General features: G+C 41.7%; 1 protein-coding gene across 2 annotated transcripts in view; it reads left to right on the top strand.

Annotated features, from left to right (window-relative positions):
- LOC138852828 (uncharacterized) overlaps window positions 1-14,971 on the top strand; it is a 432,346-nt gene that overhangs the window by 321,310 nt on the left and 96,065 nt on the right. The window contains exons 4-5 of one of the 2 annotated variants that reach the window (XR_011392108.1): window positions 10,376-10,513; window positions 10,734-10,861. The exons of the other annotated variant lie outside the window; for it this stretch is intronic. The gene's annotated coding sequence lies outside the window, so the exon portion shown is untranslated. Of the gene's footprint in view, window positions 1-10,375; window positions 10,514-10,733; window positions 10,862-14,971 lie in introns of those variants that run through there. 2 annotated transcript variants of the gene reach the window in all.

Below are 14,971 nucleotides of genomic sequence, written 5' to 3'. Positions count from 1 at the left end.
CTGCGAAAAAGTTGCATAGATATTCAAGGCTGTACCAGAAAATAACATTCCTAACCTGGTAGCCCAGGTGTCAGCAGGCCATTCACAGAGGGTAGTGGTATTTTCAAACCTGATGATGTATGAAGTAATGTCTTCACCCTCTGTGAAGGGAGGTAAATTAGGTGTTGGAATATGTGCACTAGCTGCATGATGTTCAATTACTCCTTCCTCTAATTGTTGTTGTGTAAGAGTTAACTTTTTATTCTCTAATTCAAGGCAAGCTTTTTCGAGCTCGCAATCCTTTTCTCTCTCTATTAACTCAAGTTCTCTAGCTTTTTCCTCACGTTCTCTAGCTTTTTCCTCACGTTCTCTAGCTTTTTCCTCAACTTCTCTATCCTTTGCTCTTTCCTCAAGTTCTCTTAATTTAACTTGTTCCTCACGTACTTTAGCTTGTTCCTCACGTACTCTAGCTCTCTCCTCACGATCAAGTCTATCACGTTCCTTTTTGTCTTCTCTCTCTCTCTCTGTCTATCTTGGTTTTCTCTTTCAATTCGATCTCTCTCCTTTTTATCCTCTCTTTCTCTTTCTGTCTTTCTTGATTCTCTCTATTCTTTCTCTCTCCTTATTCTCTTCTCTTTTGATTCTCTCTCTCTCTCTTTCAAGTCTTTCCTGGATCTTAGCACTAATGAAAGATTCTAAATTTTTCCCTGTTATTCCTAACTTACTTCCAGCGTTCATCCAAAACTGGTATTCCTCCATACTTGCAAGAATAACTTAAACTACCAGGGGAAAAATGAAACGGATATATCAAAGAAAACGGAGGGTTCAATTCCTGCTCCGCTCAAACTGTAAATAAACAAGAGGGCTCGATGCATGCTTCAATTAAACAATGTATTAATGAAAACGAAGGGTTCTATGCCAGCTCTGAGCAAACAGTAAGTTGAATGGGGTCACTTGACCATCCAATCTTCTCACCAACAAATCAAGAGTGTCCTACGACAGTTCCCTTGATATAATAAAGAACTCAATGAAACAAATTGTCACTGGAAAATCTCGGGTCCCTAGAGTCTAATCCTCCAAAGTGTTTCAAGCTCGAAAAGGTGGCAGAATTAAATATTATATCCTGCCTGACTTGACTTACAATAAATTGAGACTATAACAATCACCAAATCTTTTAAATACTTCTACCATAGTCCTACCATAGAGAATGATTACTCATGGCTGGTGGTAACCGTCTGTGGTATGCGGCGTTGAAGTTCCAATGGTAGATTCAAGATGGAATTGAATCTTGATTCAGTAGAGTTGATCCTGGCAAGGTCGCCACTTGTGAAGGCTTACTCAGCCCTGTAACAACTTCAGTCAGTATTACCAAGGCTGGCTCCTCCTCAGGAAAATTAATGAATAGAAAAAGAAATAATAACAGACAATGATAAACACTTTATTATTTAGAAACGGAAAATTTAAAACAATAAAACATGAATGGGTATCCTAATTGAAAGAAAAATGAAAAATGAAATGAAAAAAATTACATTTGAACTCAACGCTAATATAGGTACAGTGGTCCCTCAATAATCGACCGGCCTGAAAGTCGACCATTTCGGAAATCAACCGGTTTTTTCGACAAAATATTGACTCGGAAATTGACCGAAATTCGTTCATCGACCCGTCTCGACCCGTCGTCCCAGATGCGTATGCACGAGGTAAGCGGGCCTCGACCCGCCTCAGCCTTCCTTCCCAGCCAGTGTGCCATTGTTTACCAGTTAGCGGCGGTCCTCTCACGTGCTCCAGTGAAATATTTCATAATATTTCATTTATTTTAGTGCTTGCAAGTTATTTAAGTGCTAAATAAGCTACCATGGCTCCAAAGAAAGCTCCTAGTGCCAAACCTTTGGTAAAGAAGGTGAGAAATATCATTGAATTTAAGAAAAACATCATTGAACAATATGATAGTGGCGTATGTGTGGCCGAACTGGCGAGGATGTATAACAAAAATCATTCAACCATATCTTCCATCATAGCCATGAGAAAGGAAATCAAGGATGCTGTTGTTGCAAAGGGGGTAAATATGCTGACAAAAATGAGATCACCAGTACTGGAGACAGGAGACAGTCTTATGACCTCGATTATTTGTGAAAAGGCTAGGCAGTTGCATGAAGATTTGGTAAATAAATTGCCTGCAAATAGTGGTGAAGTGAGTGATTTTAAGGCCAGCAAAGGCTGGTTTGAGAGATTTAAGAAGCGTACTGGCATACACAGTGTGGTAAGGCATGGTGAGGCTGCCAGTTCGGACCACAAGGCGGCTGAAAAATATGTGCATGAATTCCAGGAGTACATAGAGGCTGAAAGACTGAAACCTGGAAGAAAATGCCAAAGAGGACCTTCATTACACAAGAGGAAAAGTCAATGCCAGGACACAAGCCTATGAAAGACAGGCTGATGCTAATGTTCTGTGCTAATGCTATGGGGATTTCAAAGTGAAGCCGTTACTAGTGTACCATTCTGAAAATCCCAGAGCATTTAAGAAAAATAATGTTATGAAGAGTAAATTGTGTGTGTTTTGGAAATCTAATAATAAGGCATGGGTCACGAGGGAAATTTTTGTAGAGTGGTTCAACGAAGTGTTTGGCCCTAGTGTGAAGAATTACCTCCTGGAGAAGAAATTGGATCTCAAGTGCCTGCTAGTAATGGACAATGCACCTGCTCATCCACCAAACTTGGATGACCTAATTCTGAAGGAGTTTGGGTTCATCTCAGTAAAGTTCTTGCCCCCGAATACCACTCCTCTCCTCCAACCCATGGACCAGCAGGTCATTGCAAACTTTAAAAAACTGTACACCAAAGCAATGTTTGAAAGGTGCTTCAATGTGACCTCAGACACTCACTTGACCCTACGAGATTTTTGGAAAGAACATTTCAGTATTTTCCATTGTGTAAGCCTTGTAGGTAAGGCTTGGGAGGGAGTGTCTACCAGGACTTTGAACTCTGCTTGGAGAAAATTGTGGCCAGATTGTGTCGACAAGAGGGATTTGGAAGGGTTTGGGGCTGACCCTGATGAGCCTATGTCAGTTTTGAACTCTATTGTGGCACTGGGGAGTTCCATGGGGTTGGATGTGAGTTTGGAGGATGTGGAAGAGTTGGTGGAGGACCACAACGAAGAGCTAACCACTGAGGAGCTGCAAGAGCTTCAGCAGGAAGAGCAACAGATCGCAGCTCAGAATCTTGCTGCAGAGGAGGAGGAAGAGAGATGGAAGAAGGTGCCTTCTTCAGAAATTAAGGAGATTTTTACTATGTGGGGTAAGATGGAAAGATTTATGGAGAAACATCACCCAGAGAAGGATGTTGCAAGCCATATCGGCAACTTGTACAGTGACAGAGTCTTGGCCCATTTTAGGGAAGTTTTAAAGAGACGCCAGAAACAGAGCTCTCTGCATAGTTATTTTGCGAGACAGGACTCCAGTGACTCTCAAGCTGGTCCTAGTGGCATTAAGAAACAGAGAAGAGAAGCAACCCCAGAAAAGCAAATGGTACCTGAGGTGTTGCTGGAAGGGGATTCCCCTTCCAAACTATAAACAATCCACTCTCTCCTCCTCCTCCAGTCTCCCATACACTAAGAAGAATCTCCAATAAAGGTAAGTGTTATGCTGTTAATGTTTCATTCATCATTTCCCATTGTATTGTTTATGTACTACATGAATATTTCATATAAAAAAATTTTTTGTTTTAATACTTCTGGGTGTCAGGAACGGATTAATTGAATTTACATTATTTCTTATGGGGAAAATTGATTCGTAAATCGACCATTTCGATAATCGACCGGCTTCCAGGAACGGATTACCGTCGATAATCGAGGGACCACTGTATATCCTGGTAATGGGGTGTCAGGTGTTGGTGACACTGAGTGTTGTTGAAATCGTAGCCGTTGCTGATGTAGGGGGGGGTAGCAGGTGTTGGTGACCACCACTGGCTCGTTCTTCACAGAGTATAACCGTGTGTAATTACTTCAGATGACAGGAAAACAGGTTCGTTACCACTGCTATGATGAGGGGTTAGGTCCTGTGTTGGCTTACATAACAGGTAAGTAGACTAAACATGGGACGTCTCAGGACGTTAGTCCGTCTCCTTCTATTCTTCTCGTTGGTTGGCAGGTGACCCTCTTTGTCATTCCAAGCTGTAATGAGAGACAGATTACCCACTGCTTAAGAAATCACTCTCCATGATAAGTACAATACCTAAAATATGTGGTGATTATTAAAACATTTAACAGATGAAGAATGAAAGGACTAAGTTAATTATTGGTCAAAAGCGAAGCTTTCAACCAGTAAGTCCACTAAAATATGATCAGGCGTGTACTTACAGTAGTGTTGGGAGCTGTGAGTCGAGTGATTTACTGTTTGACCGGAGCCCCACACGTCACCTTTCGGGGGGGGAGGGGAAGAGGGAGGGGAAGGGATAGCGGGAGCTAGACTGACCCTACCTTAACAAGCAGCCGGCAATCAAACTATCACTTTTGGGGAGGGGGAAAAAGGGGGGAGGGGGAATAGCGGGAGCTGGACTTACCCTACCTTAACAAGTAGCCGGCAATGAAATTATTGTTACTATACACTCCCTCGCTACTCCTATCTATTGAACTTTTCCCTCAGAAGCACCAGTTTGGAACCCAAACCTGTTCAAGCATGCCAAGAAATTAGAGAAAGTGCAAAGGTTTGCAACAGAGCTAAGGGGAATGTCCTTCGAAGAAAGGTTAAGGGAAATCGGTCTGAGGACACTGGAGGACAGGAGGGTCAAGGGAGACATGATAATGACAAAATACTGTGTCGAATAAATAAGGTGGACAGAAACAGGATGTTCCAGAGATGGGACAAGAAATTGGAAGTTGAAGACTCAGATGAATCAAAGGGATGTTAGGAAGTATTTCTTCAGCCACAGAGTTGCTAGGAAGTGGAATAGTCTGGAAAGCGATGTAGTGGAGGCAGGAACCAAAGATAGTTTTAAGACGAGGTATGGAGCATTGAGAGGGAGGACCCAGTAGCGGTGAGTGAAGAGGCGGGGCCAGGAGTTGAGTCTCGACCCCTCCAACCACAATTAGGTGAGTACACACACACGCACACACACACACACACACACACACACACACACACACACACACACACACACACACACACACACACACACACACACACACACACGTGCACATACAGAACACCCACCACAGAACAGCAGGAGGCCATAGCAAGATTATGATGAGAGTAATAGAGCGATGGTTGACACAATGGCTGAAGTGGCCAGATTAGTTCATTAGAGCAGGTCGAAGCTACTGATTATGGGTGACTTCAACAAGGAATTCGAAAGGAAGAACCTGGAGTCAAAATGGGGTGCAGAAACGTGGAGGGCTAACATGATGGATGTGGTAGTGGAAAACCTCATGTACCAACACGTAAGGGACACTACCAGTGAGAGAGGAGAGGATGAACCAACAAGACTGGACGTAATATTCACCTTGAGTAGTGCAGATATTGATATCACATATGAAACACCCCTCGAGGCCAGTGATCACGCGGCTCTGAGCTTTGAATACATAGTAGAGTTACAAGTGGAGAGTGACGCAGGAAGGGTAGGATGAATGAAGCTGAACTGCAAGAAAGGGGATTACACAGGCATGAAGAATTTCCTGCACGAGGTTCAGTTTACCTGGAGAGAGTTCCAAGGGTCAATGCCTCCGCGGCCAGCAAGGAAGTCAGTAAACGAGGTGATGCAGTATGTGACAGTAATATGCAAGGAAGCTAATGAGAGGTTTGTTCCCAAGGGCAACAGAAATAACGAGAAAGCCAGGACGAGCCGTTGGTTTACCCAATAGTGTAAGGAGGTCAAAACAAAGTGTGCTAGAGAATGGAAGAACTATAGAAGGCAAAGGACCCAGGAGAATAAAGAGAGCAGTCGTAGAGCCAGAAATGAATATGCACAGGAAAGTAGGGAGGCCCAACGACAATTCAAAAAGGACATAGCAGTGAAAGCCAAATCTGGCCCGAAGTTGTTGAACAGCTACATCAAGAGGAAAACAACAGTCAAGGACCAGGTAATCAGGCTAAGGAAGGAGGAGAGGTCACAAGATACGACCGTGAAGTATGTGAGGAGCTCAACATGAGATTCAAAGAAGCATTCACAGAGGAGACAGAAGGGTCTTCAGAAAGATGGAGAGGTTTGGTACACAATCAAGTGCTGGACACAATACGTACAACCGAGGAAGAAGTGAAGAGGCTGCTAAGTGAGCTAGATACTTCAAAGGCGATTGGGCAGCATAACATCTCTCCATGGGTCCTGAGAGAGAGAGAGGAGACGCGCCATGTGTACCACTAACAACAATCTTCAACGCGTCTATCGAAACGAGATGACTACCTGAGGAATGGAAGACAGCGAGTGTAGTCCCAATGTTTAAAAAAGGAGACAGATACGAAGCATTAAACTACAGACCAGTGCCACTGATATGTATAGTATGCAAGGTCATGGAGAAGATTATCAGAAGAGTGGTGGAGCACCTAGAAAGGAATGAGCTTAACGACAGCCAACACAGTTTCAGGAACGGGAAATCCTGTGTCACATGCCTACTGGAGTTCTGTGATAAGGTAACAGCAGTAAGACAAGAAACAGCGGGGTGGGTAGATTGCATTTGCTAAGACTGTAAGAAGGCATTTGACACAGTTCCACACAAGAGATTAGTGGACCATGCAGGGATAACAGGGAAGGCACTACAATGGATCAGGGAGTACCTGCCAGGAAGACAACAGCGAGTCATGGTATGTGGTGAGGTGTCAGAGTGGGCGCCTGGGACGAGCGGGGTTGCACATTTGGCAATCCTCGGACCAGTGCTGTTTCTGGTATTTGTGAACGACATGAGGGAAGGAATAGACTCCTAAGTGTCCCTGTTCGCAGATGATGTGAAGTTGATGAGAAGAATTCAGTCAGACGAGGACCAGCCAGTACTACAAAGGGATCTGGACAGGCTGCAGGCCTGGTACAGCAACTGGCTCCTAGAGTTCAACCCCACCAAGTGCAAAGTCATGAAGATTGGGGAAGGACAAAGAAGACCACAAACGCAGTGCAGTCGAGGGGCCCATAAACTACAAACCTCTCTCAAGAGGTGAGTATAACACCAGGCACATCTGAGGTGCACATCAACCAAATAACTGCTGCAGCATATGGGCGCCTAGCTAACCTAAGAACAGCATTCCAACATCTTAATAAGGAATCGTTCAGGGCCCTGTACACTGTGTACGTTAGGCCCATATTGGAGCATGCAGCACCAGTATGGAATCCACACCTAGCCAAGCATGTAAAGAAATTAGAGAAAGTGCCATGGTTTGCAACAAGACTGGTCCCGGAGATAAGTGGTGTGTCCTACGAGGAGAGGTTAATAGAAATCGACCTGTCGACTGGAAGACAGGAGAGATAGAGAGGATATGGTAACAACATATAAAATACTGAGAGGAATCGACAATGTGGACAGAGACAGGATGTTCCAGAGATGGGACACAACAACAAGGGGTCACAGTTGGAAGTTGAAAACTCAGATGAATCACAGGGATGTTAGGAAGTATTTCTTCAGTCACAGAGTTGTCAGGAAGTGGAATAGTCTGGGAAGTGATGTAGTGGAAGCAGGATCCATACAAAGCTTTAAGAAGAGGTATGATAAAGTCATGGAGCAGGAAGAGTGACCTAGTAGCGACCAGTGAAGAGGCGGTGCCAGGAACTATGACACGACCCCTGCAATCACATCTGGGTGAATACACACACAAATACACACACACAGCAGTAAGACAAAAGAGAGAGAGAGAAGGATGGGTAGATTGCATTTTCTTGGACTGGAAAAAATCTTTTGACGTATTTCCACACAAAAGATTAATGCTAAAGCTGGAGGATCAGGGAGGTATAAGAGGGAAGTCGTTGCAGTGGATCAGAGGAAACTTGCCAGGAAGGCAGGAGCGAGTCATTGTACGCGACGAGGTGACGAGGTGTCGGAGTGGGTGCCTGTGGCGAGCGTGGTTCTACAGGGGGTCAGTCCTAGGGCCGGTGCTGTTTCTTGTACATGTGAATGACATGGCAAAAGGAAAAGACTCAGAAGTGTCTCTGTTTGCAGACGATGTCAAGTTAATGAGGAGAATTCAATCAGAGGAGGATCAGGCAGGACTACAAAGGGATCTGAACAGGCTGCAGACCTGGTCCAGCAAATGGCTCCTATAGTTCAACCCCGCCAAGTGCAGTCATGAAGATAGGAGAAGGGCAGAAAAGACCGCAGACTGAATAGTCTTGGCGGCCAAAGTCTATAAACCTCACTCAAGGAAAAGGATCTCGGGGTGAGTACAACATCGAACACATCTCCAGAGGGACACATCAGCCAAATAACTGCTGCGGAATACGGGCGACTAACAAACCTAAGAATAGCATTCCGACATCTCAATAAGGAGTTGTTCAGAACTCTGTACACTGTATACATCAGGCCCATATTGGAGTATGCAGTACCAGTTTCGAACCCACACCTGGCCAAGCACGTTGAGAAATTAGAGAAAGTGCAAAGGTTTCCAACGAGACCCCAAAGTTAAGGGGCATGTCATACGAGGAGAGGTTAAGGAAAATCAACCTGACGACACTGGAGGACAGGAGGACAGGGATGACATGATTACAAATAAATACTGAGAGGAATCAACAAGGTGGAAAGGGAGTGGATGTTTCAGAGATGGTACACCAACATGGGGTCAAAATGGGAAATTGAAGACTCAGATGAGTCACAAGGATGTTAGGAAGTATTTCTTCAGTCATAGAGTTGTCAGGAAGTGGAATAATTTGGAAAGGGTGGTGGTGGAAGCAGGATCCATACATAGCTTTAAGAGGAGGTATAATAAAGCTCACGGAGCAGGAATTGAACTAGTAGCGAACAGTGAAGAGGCGGGGCCAGGAGCTATGACTCGACTCCTGCAATCACAATTAGGTGAGTACACACACACACACACACACACACACACACACACACAGATGAGTCAGAGAGATATTAGGAAGTATTTCTTCAGTCATAGAGTTGTCAGGCAGTGGAATAGCCTAGAAAGTGATGTAGTGGAGGCAGGAACCATACATAGTTTTAAGACGAGGTTTGATAAAGCTCATGGAGCAGGGAGAGAGGACTCAGTAGCAACCGGTGAAGAGGCGGGGCCAGGAACTAAGACTCGACCCCTGCAACTACAAATAGGTGAGTACAAATAGGTGAGTACACACACACACACACACACACACACACACACACACACACACACACACACACACACACACACACACACACACACACACACACACACATACACACACGGATCTGGACAGGCTGCAGACCTGGTCCAGCAATTGGCTCCTGGAGTTCAATCCCACCAAGTGCAAAGTCATGAAGATTGGGGAAGGGCAAAGAAGGCCGCAGACGGAGTACAGTCTAGGGGGTCAGAGACTACAAACCTCACTCAAGAAAAAAGATCTTGGGGTGAGTATAACACCAGGCACATCTCCTGAAGCGCACATCAACCAAATAACTGCTGCAGCATATGGGCGCCTAGCAAACCTCAGAACAGCATTCCGACATCTTAATAAGGAATCGTTCAGGACCCTGTACACCGTATACGTTAGGCCCATATTGGAGTATGCGGCACCAGTTTGGAACCCACACCTAGCCAAGCACGTAAAGAAACTAGAGAAAGTGCAAAGGTTTGCAACAAGACTAGTCCCAGAGCTAAGAGGTATGTCCTACGAGGAGAGGTTAAGGGAAATCAACCTGACGACACTGGAGGACAGGAGAGATAGGGGGGACATGATAACGACATACAAAATACTGAGAGGAATTGACAAGGTGGACAAAGACAGGATGTTCCAGAGATTGGACACAGTAACAAGGGGACACAGTTGGAAGCTGAAGACACAGATGAATCACAGGGATGTTAGGAAGTATTTCTTCAGCCACAGAGTAGTCAGTAAGTGGAACAGTTTGGGAAGCGATGTAGTGGAGGCAGGATCCATACATAGCTTTAAGCAGAGGTATGATAAAGCTCACGGCTCAGGGAGAGTGACCTAGTAGCGATCAGTGAAGAGGCGGGGCCAGGAGCTCGGACTCGACCCCCGCAACCTCAACTAGGTGAGTACAACTAGGTGAGTACACACACAAACACACACATAAACACACACACATAAACACACACACACACACACACACACACACACACACACACACACACACACACACACACACACACACACACACACACATACACACACACACGCACAAGTATGTATGTTTTAGCAAATCATTCTGTTTTAGTCTTTATGTTCAAACTGAACTATATTGATGCTGTAGCAATATATCTCTTTACAGACACCTTCACACTGCAAAGTGAACAGTGGCATCTGGGGCTGTTAAGCTTGATTATACTCCTCATTTCCCCCTGGATATCGAATCTTGGACCTTTTGGTTGTGGGTAGAACGCTCTGACCACTTAACCACCTGTTCCACGTACGTGTTGCATTTAATTGCATAATTAATTACAAAGTAATTGTCACATTCTGTCTACATTGCTGCCATTTCAGACATATTTGTGAAATTTTACCTCGTGCCGTTTCCCTTTATTTATATTGCTGTCATAGTGGATATAAACAGGTGATATTTTATCTATATTAATTAATATCAATTGAAATATAATAGTGTTATGTTTTACGATCTGATCCATTTTCAGGCAGGATGAAAATGAAGTAATAATAATAACAAGCTCAATATAAACTATCAATCAACAGTATCTATGTACATTATATATATATATATATATATATATATATATATATATATATATATATATATATATATATATATTAAAAAATATCACAGTAAACAGGTGATATCATAATATGCAAAATAACCACTGTGAAAAAGATTGTGAGCTTCCAAACGATTTAGAGATTTCTCACATTGTCATGGAACTGTAAAAACAAGAGATCAACAGAAAGGCATATTAGGACGAGATTATACCTCGCGGTCGTCTTACAACACCTGACCTTCATAAGATGATGTAGGTAGGTCGTCAAGGATCTGTCAAACACAGCTAATGTTCTGCCCAACCTTTAAGATCTTATCTTGTCGAATATATCTTAAATTATTCCCAAATTTTGTTAATTAAAAGTGAACCCAATTTGTATAATCCTAAAGCAATATTCATATTAATTTCAAAACTATTTTTCATGAAACTTGATTCTATTATATTTCTTTCAAGCATGGACCTGCTTGATATAACTTTCTCGGCATTTAGAAAATCAACTGAATGGTTAAAATCTCTCACATGAATAAACAGAGCACTAGACTCGTGTCCACTTCTGATGCTATATTTATGTTGTTGTACCTTAGTTCAAGACATTTTCCAAGTCTGACCATAATAAACTTTATCCCATTTTTTACACGGAATCTTGTAGACAGCCGTCAGCATTTCTTTGGGGATTTTTTTATCAAAAGCTTTTTAACTGTATCAAGATTTTTAAATACAACTTTGATATTAAGAAAGTTTTCATGGTAAGGGAGAACCAACATTCTTTTAGTTGAATAAGGCTGGTTGTTCTTTTTTTAATTTTTAAAAAGTATATATAGCAATTTTAAAAGATCAGTTAAGTGTTTTTGGTATTTTAGAGCATTAGATATTTCATAAATCTTCAAGAATGCTTCGTCTATGAACTCTGGGATGCATATATGAAAAGCTCTCAAAAATATTGATTAGAATACAGAAAGTTTAGCTCTATCATAATGTGAAGAATAATAGTGCACACAGAACAATTTGTTGATTTTTTTGTAAATTTTAAAATTAAAATGACGTTTCCCCATAACAATTAAATATCTAGAAAAGGCAATGAGTTATTTCGTTCAAACTCAACATTAAAATTTATTGAATGAGAGTATTTAATTTAACAAGGAAATGGTTTATATCTATATTCTTAGGCATTAGACATAACACATCAACATATATTTACCACTTATCTCTATTAGGAAGGATTTTGTTAAGCAATCTTGTTTCAAAATATTCCATGTACAAATTACTAAGGACAGGTGAGAGAGGGTTTCCCATTGCCATACCAAACTTCTGACTATAAAACTCGTCATTAAACACAAACTTTTCATCAACAACACATAGTTTAATAAACTTAATGAGGGTAGGTAATGGCAGTGGTATATCGTAATTAATAAGTTCTTCAGCTGGGAACCTTAATAAATCATCAGCCGGAAACTTTGTAAACAGAGAAGTAACATCAAAGCTAACCACACTGTAATTATTTAAATCGGTCATGGTGCTTAATTTATCCACTAAATTTATATTATTTTTAACATTAAAGTTAGGAATTTGTGTTACAGTTGGGGTCAACATGTATACAAACCTTTTCGATAATTTATAGGAGCTATGGAGCTAATTATATGTCTAGTTAGATTACCTGGTTTGTGTGTTTTTATTAATCCATACATATATGGTAAGGATAGAGTGGTGGTCATGATGTTTTTAATTAATTCAGCTTTGCCTTTTAGTAGTCTTTTTAATGTTTTATTAAAATTACTGTTTTAGTAATATGCAAATTTTTATTACTAATAAATTTTCCATAAGACTTTAAAAAAAATTTAAGGACAATTGGGAATATTTTGTTTTATCATAGCTATAAAGCATCGCCTTATATTAATTTCATCACTGGATAAATCAGAAGATTTTTCTAAGTTACAAAAGGCTTTTGCAATTTCTACACTACTGAGTTTTTTAGATGTTGCAAAACTTAGCCCATAACCTAGAGAAGCGGTTGTATTTTTATCTAATGTTTCATTTGACAAGTTAAATATGAAATTGTTATTAACATATTTTGTCCAATCACTGTTTTCAATTAGACTGTTTAATTTTTGTTTTAGTTCATTTTTAAGTTCATTAGAAACTCTTCTGCATTTTTCATAGCAATGATCTAATGTACTATGTTTCCATTCTGATGGAATAGCCTGATTAAAGGAGTATTTTTTGTTTGTTCCTCAAAGATTTTTTTTAAGCCTTATGAAAAGCTTGATTAGTGTTGAGAAATAGTATACCAGCTAAGGTTAAAGTTTAAATATAGGGGGAACTTAGCTTGAAAAGACAGCTATCACCCACACAGCCGCCCCTGCAGGTGAGGTCTTGAGAAGCTGTCTTGACCACTTTGCAACGGGCTGAAATAGAGTATATTATGTATGATTATAAATTACCCCTAGGGGGTGTTATGTCAGCATATATCAGACACTGATTGCTGACAACACTTACTTGTGTGGACTTGAAGGTCCACTTATCACCGGGGTTTATGATAAGTGACTAACTCGCAGCTTTATACTCAACTGTGCAGTCAATAGTAGTACATCACGAGTTAGTACACTTACCTGGATATGTGTATCTGACTCATAGTTATGCCCGGATATCCTATGTCTTGACTGAAGAATATTGTTCTTTGAAGAATGTCGCACTACACTCTGTTGGATTGCAACACTCGTTGTTACATTGTTCATCAATCATTGTTCACACCATAATGTCACTAAAGAAGCTGATCACACTTCTCTGTAAGTGTTTATTGAGATTTTTTTGTGCAAAACGTGCGGAACAGTGTTCTTTGTTGGTTATTCCTGCACGTCAATGACTCTCTCAGTAGAGTCAAAAGTAATCTGACCTCACAGCCTCCTACGCCACTGCAATGCCCCTAGAACATAAAGGAAAAGCTGACCTAGTACTTTTTGCTTCCTTGCCAAACTTCCTCCATGAAGCAGTGCAGAATGCTTGATTCTTGCTGTCTTAAGCATAGACAACAATGTCCACTATCTTTACCATGGTAATAAAGTGGGAGCAGGATTTTCCTTAATTGTCCTGCTAAGATAAGAGATAGACTGTTTCTTATTAAACTACACTTTGCAACACTGGACTCTTGCAAGGAGCGGCGGTCGCTTGACCACGTCACATACTTGTACTGCATCTGGGATCAATCACTTGCTGTAGCAGTAAACAAGATGTTTGCCCCTTCTGAGAGGGCTGGGACCCTCAGGGCTGAAAGGGGCTGAAGGGGGCTGATACCCCCTCCTGGAGAAAATTTCTCCACAATTAGTAATAAAAACTTGCATATTATTGAAGAAGATAAAATAACTGCAGTAGTGATGTTGAAAGAAACTGATTTACAAATAACCCGCATATAGAAGAGAGGAGGCGCTTACGACGACGCTTCGGTCCGACTTGGACCATTTACAAGTCACACTAACGAAAAGAAGAGGGGGGGTATATATAGGTAGGAGGTGTTAGCAGTAGTAGTAGTAGTGGGGAAGGTAGTAAGGAGAAGGAGCCAGTCACATACTAAAAAAGAGTACTGCAAGGGAGCTAGGTACCCACAGAGGGTAAGAGTAAGAACACAGATGGGGGGGGAAATAAATAAATAAAGAAGAAACAAATACACAAGACAGAAGACAACCCAAAGGAGAATAAGGAAAGAGGAAAGGGGAATAGGGAGAAGAAGAAAGGGGAATCAGGTTAAGTCACGGGTGTTCTGAAGTTTGAAGCATTTTACAATGTAGTGGGAAAGAAAGGTATCTACAGAGACGAAGAAAGGACTAAGGTTCATACAAGGAAAGTTGTGTATTAGGGAGGATTCAACCAGACGGTGACTGTTAAAGTTGGAAGTAGGGAAGACAGTTTTAGCAGAAGACCAGTCATTAGGATGGCTGTGATCTCTGACGTGATCTCGGAGCATTGTTAGTGTCGGCAAGCCTAACACTACTTTTGTGCTCTCTAAATCTCTCAGAAAGAGATCGGCCGGTTTCTCCAAAGTATTGAAGAAGACAGGAGGAACAAGAAATAAAGTAGACACCAGGGGAATCTGAAGAAGAAGAAGAGGTATGAACGAGATTAGTGCGTTCCTTAGACATCAAACTTACTTTCCGCCAGACTACCACTCT

The sequence above is a fragment of the Cherax quadricarinatus genome, chromosome 17 (assembly GCF_038502225.1).
Source record: "Cherax quadricarinatus isolate ZL_2023a chromosome 17, ASM3850222v1, whole genome shotgun sequence".
In the NCBI taxonomy this organism is placed as follows: domain Eukaryota; kingdom Metazoa; phylum Arthropoda; class Malacostraca; order Decapoda; family Parastacidae; genus Cherax; species Cherax quadricarinatus.
Note: the sequence above shows the minus strand (reverse complement) of the source record. Positions and strands in the feature narration are given on the sequence as shown.